Source organism: Phocoena phocoena, chromosome 11, assembly GCF_963924675.1.
Source record: "Phocoena phocoena chromosome 11, mPhoPho1.1, whole genome shotgun sequence".
Taxonomy (NCBI): Eukaryota; Metazoa; Chordata; class Mammalia; order Artiodactyla; family Phocoenidae; genus Phocoena; species Phocoena phocoena.
Genome location: NC_089229.1, coordinates 11530117 through 11541901, shown reverse-complemented (window position 1 = coordinate 11541901; position 11785 = coordinate 11530117). Strand labels below are relative to the sequence as shown.

Sequence of the window (11785 nt, the reverse complement as noted above, 5' to 3'; positions counted from 1 at the left end):
GAACGTGGGCCTCATCACTGTTGTGGCCTCTCCCGTTGCGGAGCACAGGCTCTGGACGCACAGGCTCAGCGGCCATGGCTCATGGGCCCAGCCGCTCCGCGGCATGTGGGATCTTCCCGGACCGGGGCACGAACCCGTGTCCCCTGCATCGGCAGGCGGACTCTCAACCACTGCGCCACCAGGGAAGCCCACACTTTAAGAGTTTTAAAGCAAAGGCTGTTAAGAGTAGAGTCCAGATAGCTGAAACTGTAATCCTGAGTTCAAACTTACACATACATCTTTTGTAAATAGTTCTCAATAAAATATTCTCTCTCCCCAGCCCCTTGCCCCTAATCTTGAATCTTTTCTTACAAAACTTTGGTCAAGAGTAGAAACATAACCAGGCAGATGTATATGCCATACAACAAGACTGGTAAAGCCCAACAAATGAGTTTGAGTTTTAGAAATAGAAAGCAATTAAAATGTACTCAAAGTTACATTAAGAAAAGCTTTCACTGGGTAATATTGAAACAGTCACAAAGGTTACGAAAATACTGATATCAAACTGCAAATGATTACAATGTTAAAATAGACAAAAACTACTATACAAGAGCCTCTTTTAAAATGAAAAATAAAGAACACAACACACATACGAGTAAGGACTCTTTTCCTGTTCTACTCAAGAGTCTGAGTCTTTATATTCATAGGGTTGGTTATGTTGACATCTAGTAGAGTTTCTTATGACATCTGACAGAGTCTCATTCCAATTTCAGATGGCGGCTCTCCTCTAAGGAACCTCTTGGTTTCGGTCACATCTTGGTCACTGTACAATTTCAAAGTCGTGCAGTATCGCCATGACGTGCTGAGGCGTGAAGACATATCCCACGTATAGTGCCATCCCCACATGGAATCCAGCATGGAATTGAACACAGTCCGCTCCCAGGGCTCCAGCATGTACAGTGCCATGACCGGCAGCTACTGGTAGTAGAACCAGGACATCTGCTTCCAGGCCCGCACCAGCGCCATCCCTGCCACGCACCTCCCGTGTTGCAGCCAGTCGTCAGTCTGTCCGGCCAGAAGAGTTACTCAGTTTCCTGGGAATCTCCCACGTATACAGAAGGTATACATGTTACTAAACTTTTGTTCGTTTTTCTCCTGTTAATCTGTCTTATGTCAATGCGTTTCCCCGGAGGCATCATTCTGTTCCATGCTTCCCTCCAAGAAAACCCTTCCTTTGCACACACTCAGACGTATGCTTATCCTTCACAAAGGTACCTCTTAATGTCCTCCCCCGACTTCTCTACTGATGACTTTATCTTTCTGAGCTTCAACTTCTTCATCGGCAAAATGAGGATAAATTAATGCTCACCTCACTATGTTACTGTGAGGGTCCAATGAGTTAATGTCCGTACCACGCTCAAGACAGTGTGTTGAACAAATTCGTCTGACTACGTTCACCCACGCTCGTGCTCCGAGTTCCATGAGAGCTGGGCTCTTCTCTCTCCGCCGTGCGTATCCTGCGCCTGGCACAGGTGCTGATTTTTTGTTCTCGGGGGTGAATGAGTGGATTTCAGGTGGTGGGGGGAGGGGTGGAGGTGGTCCCTCACCGGAGTGGCCGCCACTCACATTGAGAAAGTAGACCACGCATCCGCTGGGATGTAGCATCTTCTGACTTTCCCTCCACAGCCTCCCCAGGGAGCTTCAGGGCACCCCGGGAGGGGTGTAGGATGGCTATTGATCCCCTTGTGTCCAGGTGAACCTCTGAGGCATGCAGAGGTGAAATTACACAGTCAGAGGCAGAGTCAAGACTCGTCCCCTTTTAGCACTCAAAGTCCTGTGTCCCGGGGACCCCCTTAAGTCTCAGGCAAACCAGGATGGCTGGTCATTCCAGACCCTAGTCTGGACTAGGGTCAAACCCTAGTCTGTGAGGAACCCCACCTCTGCCCTCCTCTGGGCCCGTGTCATTGTCTCCAAGATTTTTAGTGAGTTTCCTGAAGAGGAGACAACGCCTTCCAGCTCAGAGGGCCTGGGCCGCTAAAAAAATCAGTCTCCCTATTACTCTTTCTTACTCCAAAATTCAAACTCACAGCACAACTGGGGTGGGGGGGAAGAGAAGGGTGCAGACTTGGGGCTAGGAGTTCAGCTCACTTTGACAGACTCATGGCCACTCCTGTGACTGGAGAAGGAGGATCCTCAGGGCTCTCAGGCTGGCGGGGGAGAGGGACGCGTGGACCTGTGGCATCAGTCTGGTGGCTGGCCTGCTGGAGAAGGGTCTCTGAAGGGCAACCAGACCCGGCCCCTCCCCAGCTGGCCTCTGGCTCCCACGCCATCTTCCTCCCCTTCCCTCGCTGGGCCTGGTTTCCTCTATTAACCAGGGGAAGGGAGCTGGTCTCTGAGGGCCTTCCTGCTCTGAGGTTAGACTTGGGGCCAGCAGAGTGCTGGGAAATGCAGCCCCCAGAGAGGAGCCAGAAGAGGTCAAGCCCTCTTGAGCAAGTGGCCTGGGCCTCACATGTGCAAAGAGACTCATCTTCCCAGGCTGCCCCAGCCCGAGCAGACCCAGCTCCCGCCCCGCTGGCCTCATCCTCCTGGGCCACTGTCCAGGGCAGCTGCTTCTCTGCTGGTTCCCCAGAGGCCCCGGGGCCAGCGCTGGGACACGGAGGGCCAGAGCTGGCCCAACACAGCCTGCCCTCCTTCCCCTTGCTGACGAGGAGACGCCCACTCTTGTGGCCTGAGACGCGCAGCCCTGACGGCCTGGCTATGGCTGGGTGGTCAGGGCCAAAGGCTGAGCGAACACCAGGCCCTCTGGGCAGCTGGTCCCCCACCTGTAGCCACCGTGAAGCCCCCCTACTGCCCGGGCCATGTGGTACTTAGCAGGGCCAGCAAATGCGGACATGGAAGGCAAGGCCTTTTGGGGGGGACTTGGCAGGGAGAAGGCACCCCCAGGGGGACTCTTTCCCGCTCCCTTCCTGTAGAAATACTCTCCCTATCAACCTCCCTGCCAACCTCAGTCAACAACAACCTCAAAACTGGCAGTGGGGGGCTTCCCTGGTGGTGCAGTGGTTGAGGGTCTGCCTGCCAATACAGGGGACACGGCTTCGAGCCCTGGTCTGGGAAGATCCCACATGCCGTGGAGCAACTCAGCCCGTGCGCCACAACTACGGAGCCTGCGCTCTAGAGCCCGCGAACCACAACTACTGAGCCCGTGAGCCACAACTACTGAGCCCGCGTGCCACAACTACTGAAGCCTGTGTGCCTAGAGCCCGTGCTCCCAACAAGAGAAGTCACCGCAATGAGAAATCCGCGCACCGCAACGAAGACCCAACGCAGCCAAAAATAAATAGATACATTAATTAATTAATTAAAAAAAAAAAAACTGGCAGTGGGAACCCAGAGCCAGCTCTGGATTCTCTCCTCTTGCTGGTTGACCCCAGGCAAGGCCCCCATCCTCTCTGGCTCCCTCTCCCTCTCCTGGTCCAGCCTCAGTAGATTCCTTCCCTTATTTCAACATCACAGGGTCCCTGTGAGATGGGAACGATTAATACAGGAAATAACATGAGAGGAACAAATACATCTGTTTCATGGGGAGGGAGTACTCGGTGGCCCAAGGACACAGAGGTGCCCAAAGTTACATGGGAAGTGGCAGAGTTGCTGGAGCCCAGCCAGGCCTCCTAGGTGAGGAGAGAGGGTCCTTTGTAATAGAGTCTGGGCGGTGGTATGATGATGAGGGCCAGACCAGCCACAGGGCCTGGCATGGAACAGCTCCCTAGTAGGTGACATGCTTCATCCGTTGCTTCACTCATTCATCTTGGGAGAGTCCTCTTCTGTGCCTGGCCCCATGGGAAGGGTGTGGGCAGGGAAGGCAGCCCAAAGAGCTGAACCAGGAGGGGCTTAGGGCTGTGATCTTTGCAGCTGCGTTTTCTCAAAGCCTAGTCCACAATCCTCTGCATCTAAATCACTAGGGCTTTAAAAATGCACATTCCTAGGTCCTACCCCAGACCCATGACCATCACCAGATCCTTATAAAAATGGTTGCTTTGGGGACTTCCCTGGCAGTCCAATGGTTAAGACTCCACACTCCCATTGCAGGGGGCACGGCTTCGATCCCTGGCCAAGGAACTAAGATCCCACACACTGCACAGCATGACCAAAAAAAGAAAAAGGTTGCTTTGGACTTGGGGCATCTCAGACATGTCAGAATTTGGGGCATTGAAATTTTCCTTTTAATAAACTTATTTATTATTTTTGGCTGTGCTGGGTCTTTGTTGCTGCACGCGGGCTTTCTCTAGTTGCGGCGAGCAGGGGCTACTCTGTTGCGGTTCGAGGGCTTCTCACTGCCGTGGCTTCTCTTGTTGTGGAGCACGGGCTCTAGGCGCACAGGCTTCAGTAGTTGTGGCTTGCAGACTCAGTAGTTGTGGCTCGCGGGCTCTAGAGCGCAGAGCTCAGTAGTTGTGGGCATGGGCTTAGTTGCTCCATGGCCTGTGGCATCTTCCCAAACCAGGGATTGAACCCGTGTCCCCTACAATGGCAGGCGGATTCCTAACCAATGCGCCACCAGGGAAGTTCCAGGGCTTGGAACTTTCTAAGGCAGAGGTGGCAGGGACTAAGAGGTGGCTGGAGGTGGGTCAGGTCTGATGACATTCTTGTTGCTCGGCCTCCCCTCCCCCAAAGTAAACCAGCAGGTGAGAGGTGCAGGTGGAGGGCTCCAGCTCAGGTTTCAGGCCTGGGGACACTCCTTCCGAGCTCGCAGCCACCATAAAATGCTCCCTTTGACCTGGGAGTCCCACATCTATAAAATTTAAAGGGAGAAATAAGCTCTGTGTCCAAACATGTTCATTCTGGCCTTATTTATAATGGATAAAAAAATTAACTGAAAACTCCCTAAATATTGGACCATGGGGGAAAGGTTAAGGGTGTGACCCTCGCTGAGTGTCGTCCCCTGGCTGGGGATACGCTAAAGGGTGGTCATAGGAATGCAGAGAGCCGTAGCTGTGGGGTGGTGGGAAGGCTGTACGGGGGAGGAGAGCAAGGGACACGGGAGTCAGACTGTCTGGTTTACATCCTGGTTCTGCCCCTTCCCAGCTGTGTGACCTGAGGCTGTAACTAAAGCCCTCTGTGCTTCAGTTTCCTCATCCATAAACTAGAGCTCATAATAGGATCTACCTCCTAGGATTATATGAGCACTGAAGGAGTTAATACACAGAGTGTTTGCAACAGTGTCTAGAACCCCTGGGTGTTAGTCACTACTGTTAAACTATGTAAAACAGGCTGTTATGGGCTGAGTTGTGTCTCCCCAAATTCATCTGTTGAGGCCCTAACTCCCAGGACCTTAGGATGTGACTTTCTCTAGCACAGAAAAAAAAAAAAAGAATGTGACTGTAGTTGGAGATGCAGCCTTTATAGAGGTAATTAAGTTAAAATGACCTGATCCAATATGACTGGTAGCCTTATAAGAAAAGAAAATTGGGATACACAGACATGAGGGATGCACACACAGAAGAAAGACCTTGTGAGGGCACAGTGAGAAGGCAGCCATCTGCAAGCCAAGGAGAGAGGCCCCAGGAAACAACCCTGCTGACACCTTGATCTTGGACTTCTCACCTCCAGAACTGTGAGAGATAAGTTTATGTTGTTTAATCTACCCAGTCTGTGGTACTTTGTTAGGCAGCCCTAGCACACGAATACACATGCCTAGAAAATTCTAACATGATACTTACCACATAACAGCTCTATGTCCTAACATTACATTTATTATCGCATGTCAATCTCTCAACCATGAGGAGGTTATGTACTATCCTCCCATTTCAGAGATGAAGAAAACTGAGGCTTGGCTAGTGAGGGGAAGGGCTAGGATTGGAACCAGGTCTATGTGACTCCAAGACCCCATTCAAAGCCTGGCTCCATCCCCCTTGGTGGGGCCCCACTCAGCCCCTTCCATCGCCAGCTTTCCTCCTTGGACAGATAGATCATGTACTTTCCCACCTCTGTGCCTTTGCACATGCTGTTCCCTCTGCCTGGAATGCTCTTCCTACTGCTTGCCTCTCGGGCTAACCCCTATTCAATTCTCCTAAACAAAACCATCTATTTATTTATTCATTTATTTAGGCTGCTCCAGGTCTTAGTTGCCTCATGTGGGATCTTCATTGCAGCACACGGGATCTGTAGTTGTGGCATGTGGGACCTTTAGTTGTGGCATGTAGACTCTCAGTTGCTGCATGTGGACTCTCAGTTGTGGCATGCATGTGGGATCTAGTTCCCTGACCAGGGAATCGAACCCAGGACCCCTGCATTGAAAACACAGAGTCTTACCCACTGGGCCACCAGGGAAGTCCCAACAAAACCTTTCTTGAACCTCACTTCCTCTCAATGCTTTGACAGCCCTGCAGATTTGCTCCTTTTCAGGGCTTCCAATCATTCTGTGCTTTATCTTCAAGAAGGTAAATGTTACTTGTTTCTACTGTGGCGTTTATACTTTACATTGTATCCACGTGCTTGCTGTAAGCTTCTTGGGGTGGGGGTGGCTACATTGTATCCATGTGCTTGCTGTAAGCTTCTTGAGGGTGGGGGCTACATTGTATCCATGTGCTTGCTGTAAGCTTCTTGAGGGCGGGGGCTACATTGTATCCATGTGCTTGCTCTAAGCTTCTTGAGGGTGGGGGCTGTGTCCTCCTCTGCTTTGACTTCTAACTCCTAGCACCCGGCAGCCCAGAGAGGCATCCACACACACTGGCTGGCTGAGGTTAGCGGGTGGAGCTGCCATGCTGGGACTGGAGAGAATATTCCAGCCTTAGCAGTAGATCCTAAGCAAAGCAATCTTCCGCCTCCTGCCCGGGGACTGGGTGGGGGAGGTAGATGAAAGAGACGCCCCACTCTTGGCATGAGAACAGGGATCCTATGACCCCCCCTGGGGGCAGCACAGTGGCAAAGGGAGAGGTAGAGGGGTTGGGTCGGGCCACCCCACCCTCTTTTCCCAGGGTGTGTCCTGGGCACATCACACCGCCTCTCTGGGCCTCAGTTTCCTCATATGTGAAATGGTAACAAGAGTTGCTAACTCAGGTGGGCGCTGGGGGCTTAGATGTGGGTGGCACACCTGGCAGGGTGGGACACAAAGGAACCGATGCCGGACTGCCTGCTTGCCGGACGCTGAGGCAGGCAGCGGACCACAGACGGACAGCTACTTGCCTGTGGTCAGCCGGGATGCTGGCTAAAGGTGGGGAACCAGCTCAGTCAGAAATCAGCAACTGTGTAACAGTGGCACCCTTGCTCACAAAAGGTGCTCCCATCTGTGGCTGTGTGTGGACAGCTGGCTCAGAGGCTGAGCGAGAGGCCAGTCAGACGTGGCCGGGAGGCATGGAGAACAGGGGACCAGACTCAGGGTGAATTCCAGTGGGCATTCTCCAAGGGTGAGGTCACCACCTAGCTCCCCAGGCTGCTGGAGCCACAGGCACCACTGAGCCGAGCTCTAGAGCAGGAGGGGGTGGAGGTGGGGGTCAGAGCCAGGACACAGAGCCAAATAAATACAAGACCCACAGCCTGGCACCACGACCAGCCCCTCCCATTGTGAGGTGCTGGGGTTCTTATCTCGGGAAATCTGGTGTTTCCTGTTTAAGATGTAGCTCAGAGTTGGGGGAAGCTGGGGGGAGGGGAAAAGCAAAGCAAAGGACATTTCTCAAGAGCCTGCTGGGTATCCCAGCGTGTCTAATCCTCAGGATGACCTCATTCCGTGGCGATTGTCATTAGCCCCACTTTGCAGATGGTGCAATCGAGGCTCAAAATGGTGGAAAACTTTGCCCCAAAGACAAAATGGTACAGCGAATGGGTGAGAACACAGAGACTTTGGAATCAAACACATCTGAGTTCAGGTCTGAGCTCTGACACCTGTTCATGCCGAGTTACTTAAGCGCTCTTGGCCTCAGTTTCCTCATCTGTACAATGGTGATAATGATAGCCCCTACCTCCTTGGGTGGCTGTGAGGGCTCGGTGGGACGGCACAGGGGACGCACGCTCAGCGAGCGCTAGCCACTGTCATCCCCACCACCCAGTGGTGATGCCCACCACTGGTGGGTGGCAAGTTCAGGGTCTGAACCCAGATATGATTCTTCCGGCCCTACTTACACCACTGTGGACTGGCTGATGGTGGCCCCCAGCTTCCAAAAGGCTGCCAGGAGGTGGCTGAAGAGGGGAGGCTCCCAGATTTCCGGCAGAGACATGGAAGCCAGCCTGGGGACTGGGGTTCAGGGTCACGCCTGAACAGCCGGTGTTCCAGGCAGCGGAGAGGAACTGCGGCAGCATGCCTGGAAGCCCGGCTTGTCCGCAGCATCCTGCCCTCCGCCGACATTGTTCTCTGGACCCTCTCAGCCCAGGGGCTGAACATTAGGGGTTTCCGGCAGCCTGGCCAAACTACCTTCACTTTCCGGAGAAGCCTTCGCCACACAGCAGGGGTAGGAGCTGAGCTGGCCCCGAGCCCCGAGCCCCAGGCAGGGCGTGCTGGGAAGGGTACTGGCGCGGCCCCAATAACATGCCCTTGACCTCAGGTCCTGACCCCGGAGACTGCCCTTCTCAGAGACACGGCTGCCCTCCTCGCTCCGGCTCCTGGAGCCCAGGGAAGAAAAGGCCGTGACTCATCTTCATTTCAGGGTTGGCTGAAGTCAGGGCACTCGGCTTCAGGTCCTCGTCACAAACATGCTGCAACCTGGGCAAGCCTCCCCCTCCCCGTGCCCTTCTGAGAGTCTAGAAGGTACCCCAGGCCCCCTCGCGCTCTGACATTCATTTAGGGTGACCCGCTGCCCTTTGCTCTGTTGTCTTAGAGCGTGAGCTTCTTGGGGGTGTGGTCAGTTTCCCTCCCATGTTCATCGGCGTAGAGGGAACCCCCAGTAGTGACCACCATTCCTCCATCCAAATGTTTCTAAGACCTGCTGAGGCTCTTTGGTAGTGAGCATTCCCATCCGGAACAGGGTCTCGGCCATTCCGCTGATGTCACTCAGCGCTGTTTCCTCATCTGTGTAGTGGGGAGAACTGCCTGGCCGGGGAGCTGTAGGGGTCACAGGAGAGAACATAAACTCTACAAACTGAAGCTTCCACCTCTGCCCCCCCCACCCCGCCTCCGGATCAACTGGATAGACTTGGTATTACGAGAATAAGTGTACAGAAGCCACACCCCAGGACGTCTCGGGGCTGAGGGGGAGCCCGTGGCTGTGCCCCCTTTCCTGGGCTCTGCACGTATCTGTGCTTCAGAGGGGTGGGGGGTGTCCCCTTGACCCCAGCAGAGCTGCCAGGCCCCACAGCTGCACTGCCAACCCCCCTTCCACAGGCCCAGGAGCCTGAGGCACCCAGAGGGCAACGGTGGGGCCGACGATGCAGAGGCAGCGGTGTCCTGGTGAGATCAGCGCCGCGGAATTAGTCAGACGGGATCACCCTGAGGATCCTGCACTCACAGCCAGTGACTCATGCCGCGTCCAGCCTCACAGGCGGAGAAGCCAGCTGAGGCGGCACCATCTCACCTCGCCCCACAGCACACCTTTTAAGGAGAGGGTGCTCCAGGCAGCTCAGAGGCCTTTGCCAGCCCTCCTCCACACCTGCCCGGGGCGGGTACAGGGGCCAGACCCCCACCCGGGTTCAAATCCGGCATGGCACTTTTCAGACGTGACCTTGGGCAAGTCAATTTCCTGGAACCGGTGCCTTCACTTGTAACATGGAAATAATTCTTGCCTCGCAAGAGAAGAGGAACTAAATGAGGCAGCATGTATGCAAAGCGCTTGGCAGTGGGCACCTCTTAAGGAGCGGCAGAGGACAGCGGGAACGGCCGGGCTCGGGAATCAGGCGGCCCGGCTCTGAATTCTCGCCCCAACCCTTACTCGCTGGGCGTCTCTGAGTTACTCAACTCTGCATCAGTGCCTCTTCTATAACGTGAGCTGACGCTGCCTGCCTTGTCAGCCAGCGGTGAGATTAGGATCACACACTACCTTCTGTAAGGCGGTGGGGGAGGTGCGGGCGCAGGGCCAGCCCAGGTGCCTGTGGACTTCGTGTCTTGGACAACGTCCCCACCCTCCCTGAGTGGGTCTCCTGCGTGAACGGGAGCGATGATCAGTGCTTGCCTTGTGGGGCTGCCGGGGGGGCGGTGCTTAGAACAGGGCCTGGCACCCAGGAAGTGCCCTCTGCACACTGGCTGTTCTTATTCATCTTACACACAGCTCTTGGCCTTTCTCCACGAATGCCAGTTGCTGGTTTACTTCCCTCCCACATGCCCGTGACAGATCCCAGGCCTGCGGCCTTCCAGAGGCCACAGGCCCTGCTTCTGAGCCAACTCCGCCCTCTGGTGCCAGTCACAGCAGCCTTCCCAAGGCTCAAAGACCCTGCGGTAACACAGGCAGTTCCAATAGGGACACCAAGGACACTGAGAAGAGTGCACACAGCACCCTAGGGCCAAAGGGAAGGGTGCCAGGATACCCCTGCCGCCTGGCACCCAGCGAGCGGGCATCTGAGCTGGGCAAGTGAGCCAAAGGGCAGCTTGGCCACATGAGGAAGAAGAGGGGTGGGCTTTCCCAGCTGGTAAGCCTGGTGTGCCTGACACCCTCCTCCACGGGCCAAGGCGGGGCTGGGAACAAGAAGGGGCAGAGAGCCTGGCCCTGAGGCCTTGGAGTTCCTGTGCGCACACACACAGGAAGGACAGCCCACCTCCCAATGGGCTGGGGTGGGGAGAGGGGCAGGCCAGGCTTCTGCAGGAGTGTGGGCCCGTCAGCAGAAGAGGCCCCCTGAGGATCAGTTATAAGAGCTCAGGCTGCAGAGGCAACCAGCTCTGGGTAGAAACCTGGGTTCTGTACCCTGACAGCCTCTGTCCTCATCTGCATAACGGGGACAATAGACACCCCTCTGCCTTACTTGTATGTAAAGGCGTCTTCAGAACGGTGGCCACCACTGAAACCGGTATAGTCACAGGAGGGGCTGGTCGAGGGCAAGAGGGTTGTGGGAGTCAGAGGAGAAAACAGGGGCAGAGCCTGGCAAGGGGCCACGGTGCTCCCAGGGCCCAGACAGAATGGAAGCCGTCGATAGTGCAAACCCTAGTTTTATTGGTCCAGTTCTTTCCGTGAAGTCTCCTGCTCGGAGAACCGAAGGGCCAGATGATGGTAAAGGAGGGTAGAGTCTCGAGCCTTTCAGAGGCAAGGGTTTGCAGGATGCCCCCAGCCCAACACACGTCCGCTGCCCCGGCGCCTGGGAGGAAAGAGGGAGGTGGCTCTTTGGGGGGTGGGGGTGGGGGTTGGACACGGTAAGCTAGTGCAGGGCCCAGGGTCTGTTCTTCACAGCGGGAGGTAGACGGGACCACATAAAGTTCTTTATTACAGACCTACAAAAAATGAGGGAATTATGTATATTACTCTCACTTGTTTGGGTTTTTTCCTTCTTCTTCTTTGTACAAAACAGCAGCAGGAAAGAAAAATGCAGGAGGCAGATGAGCCAGGCACCAGGGTTCAGATCAGAAGGGAGCAGGGAGACCAAGCCGTTACTGCAGGCTGGCCCCGGGACTCTGTCCCTGCAACCTGGAAGCCTGGCGACCAGCCCTAGAGGGAGCAGACAGAGAATGGGTGGGGAGACGTCTGTCCCGGCTCGGCGGCGGCATTGCTCCTTGGGCAGCCACCCTGGCGGTCAGCCGGGTTGGGAGCACTTGAGGCTCCTGTGTTTGGAGACCTGGTCTCCAAAACACGGGCCCACGGGGGCCAGACAGAGGGAGGAGGTGGGAAGGGCCAGCACAGAAGGGCTGTGAGTGCTATCGGGGTCCCCACGGGAACACGGGGCCCAGGCGGGCAGGGGCAGT

The 11785-nt window shown here is 55.1% G+C and overlaps 1 pseudogene; it reads right to left on the bottom strand.

The window, feature by feature from the left end:
• Window positions 1-799: 799 nt before the first annotated feature.
• Window positions 800-1008, bottom strand: LOC136131521 (serine palmitoyltransferase small subunit A pseudogene; annotated as a pseudogene).
• Window positions 1009-11785: the final 10777 nt, after the last annotated feature.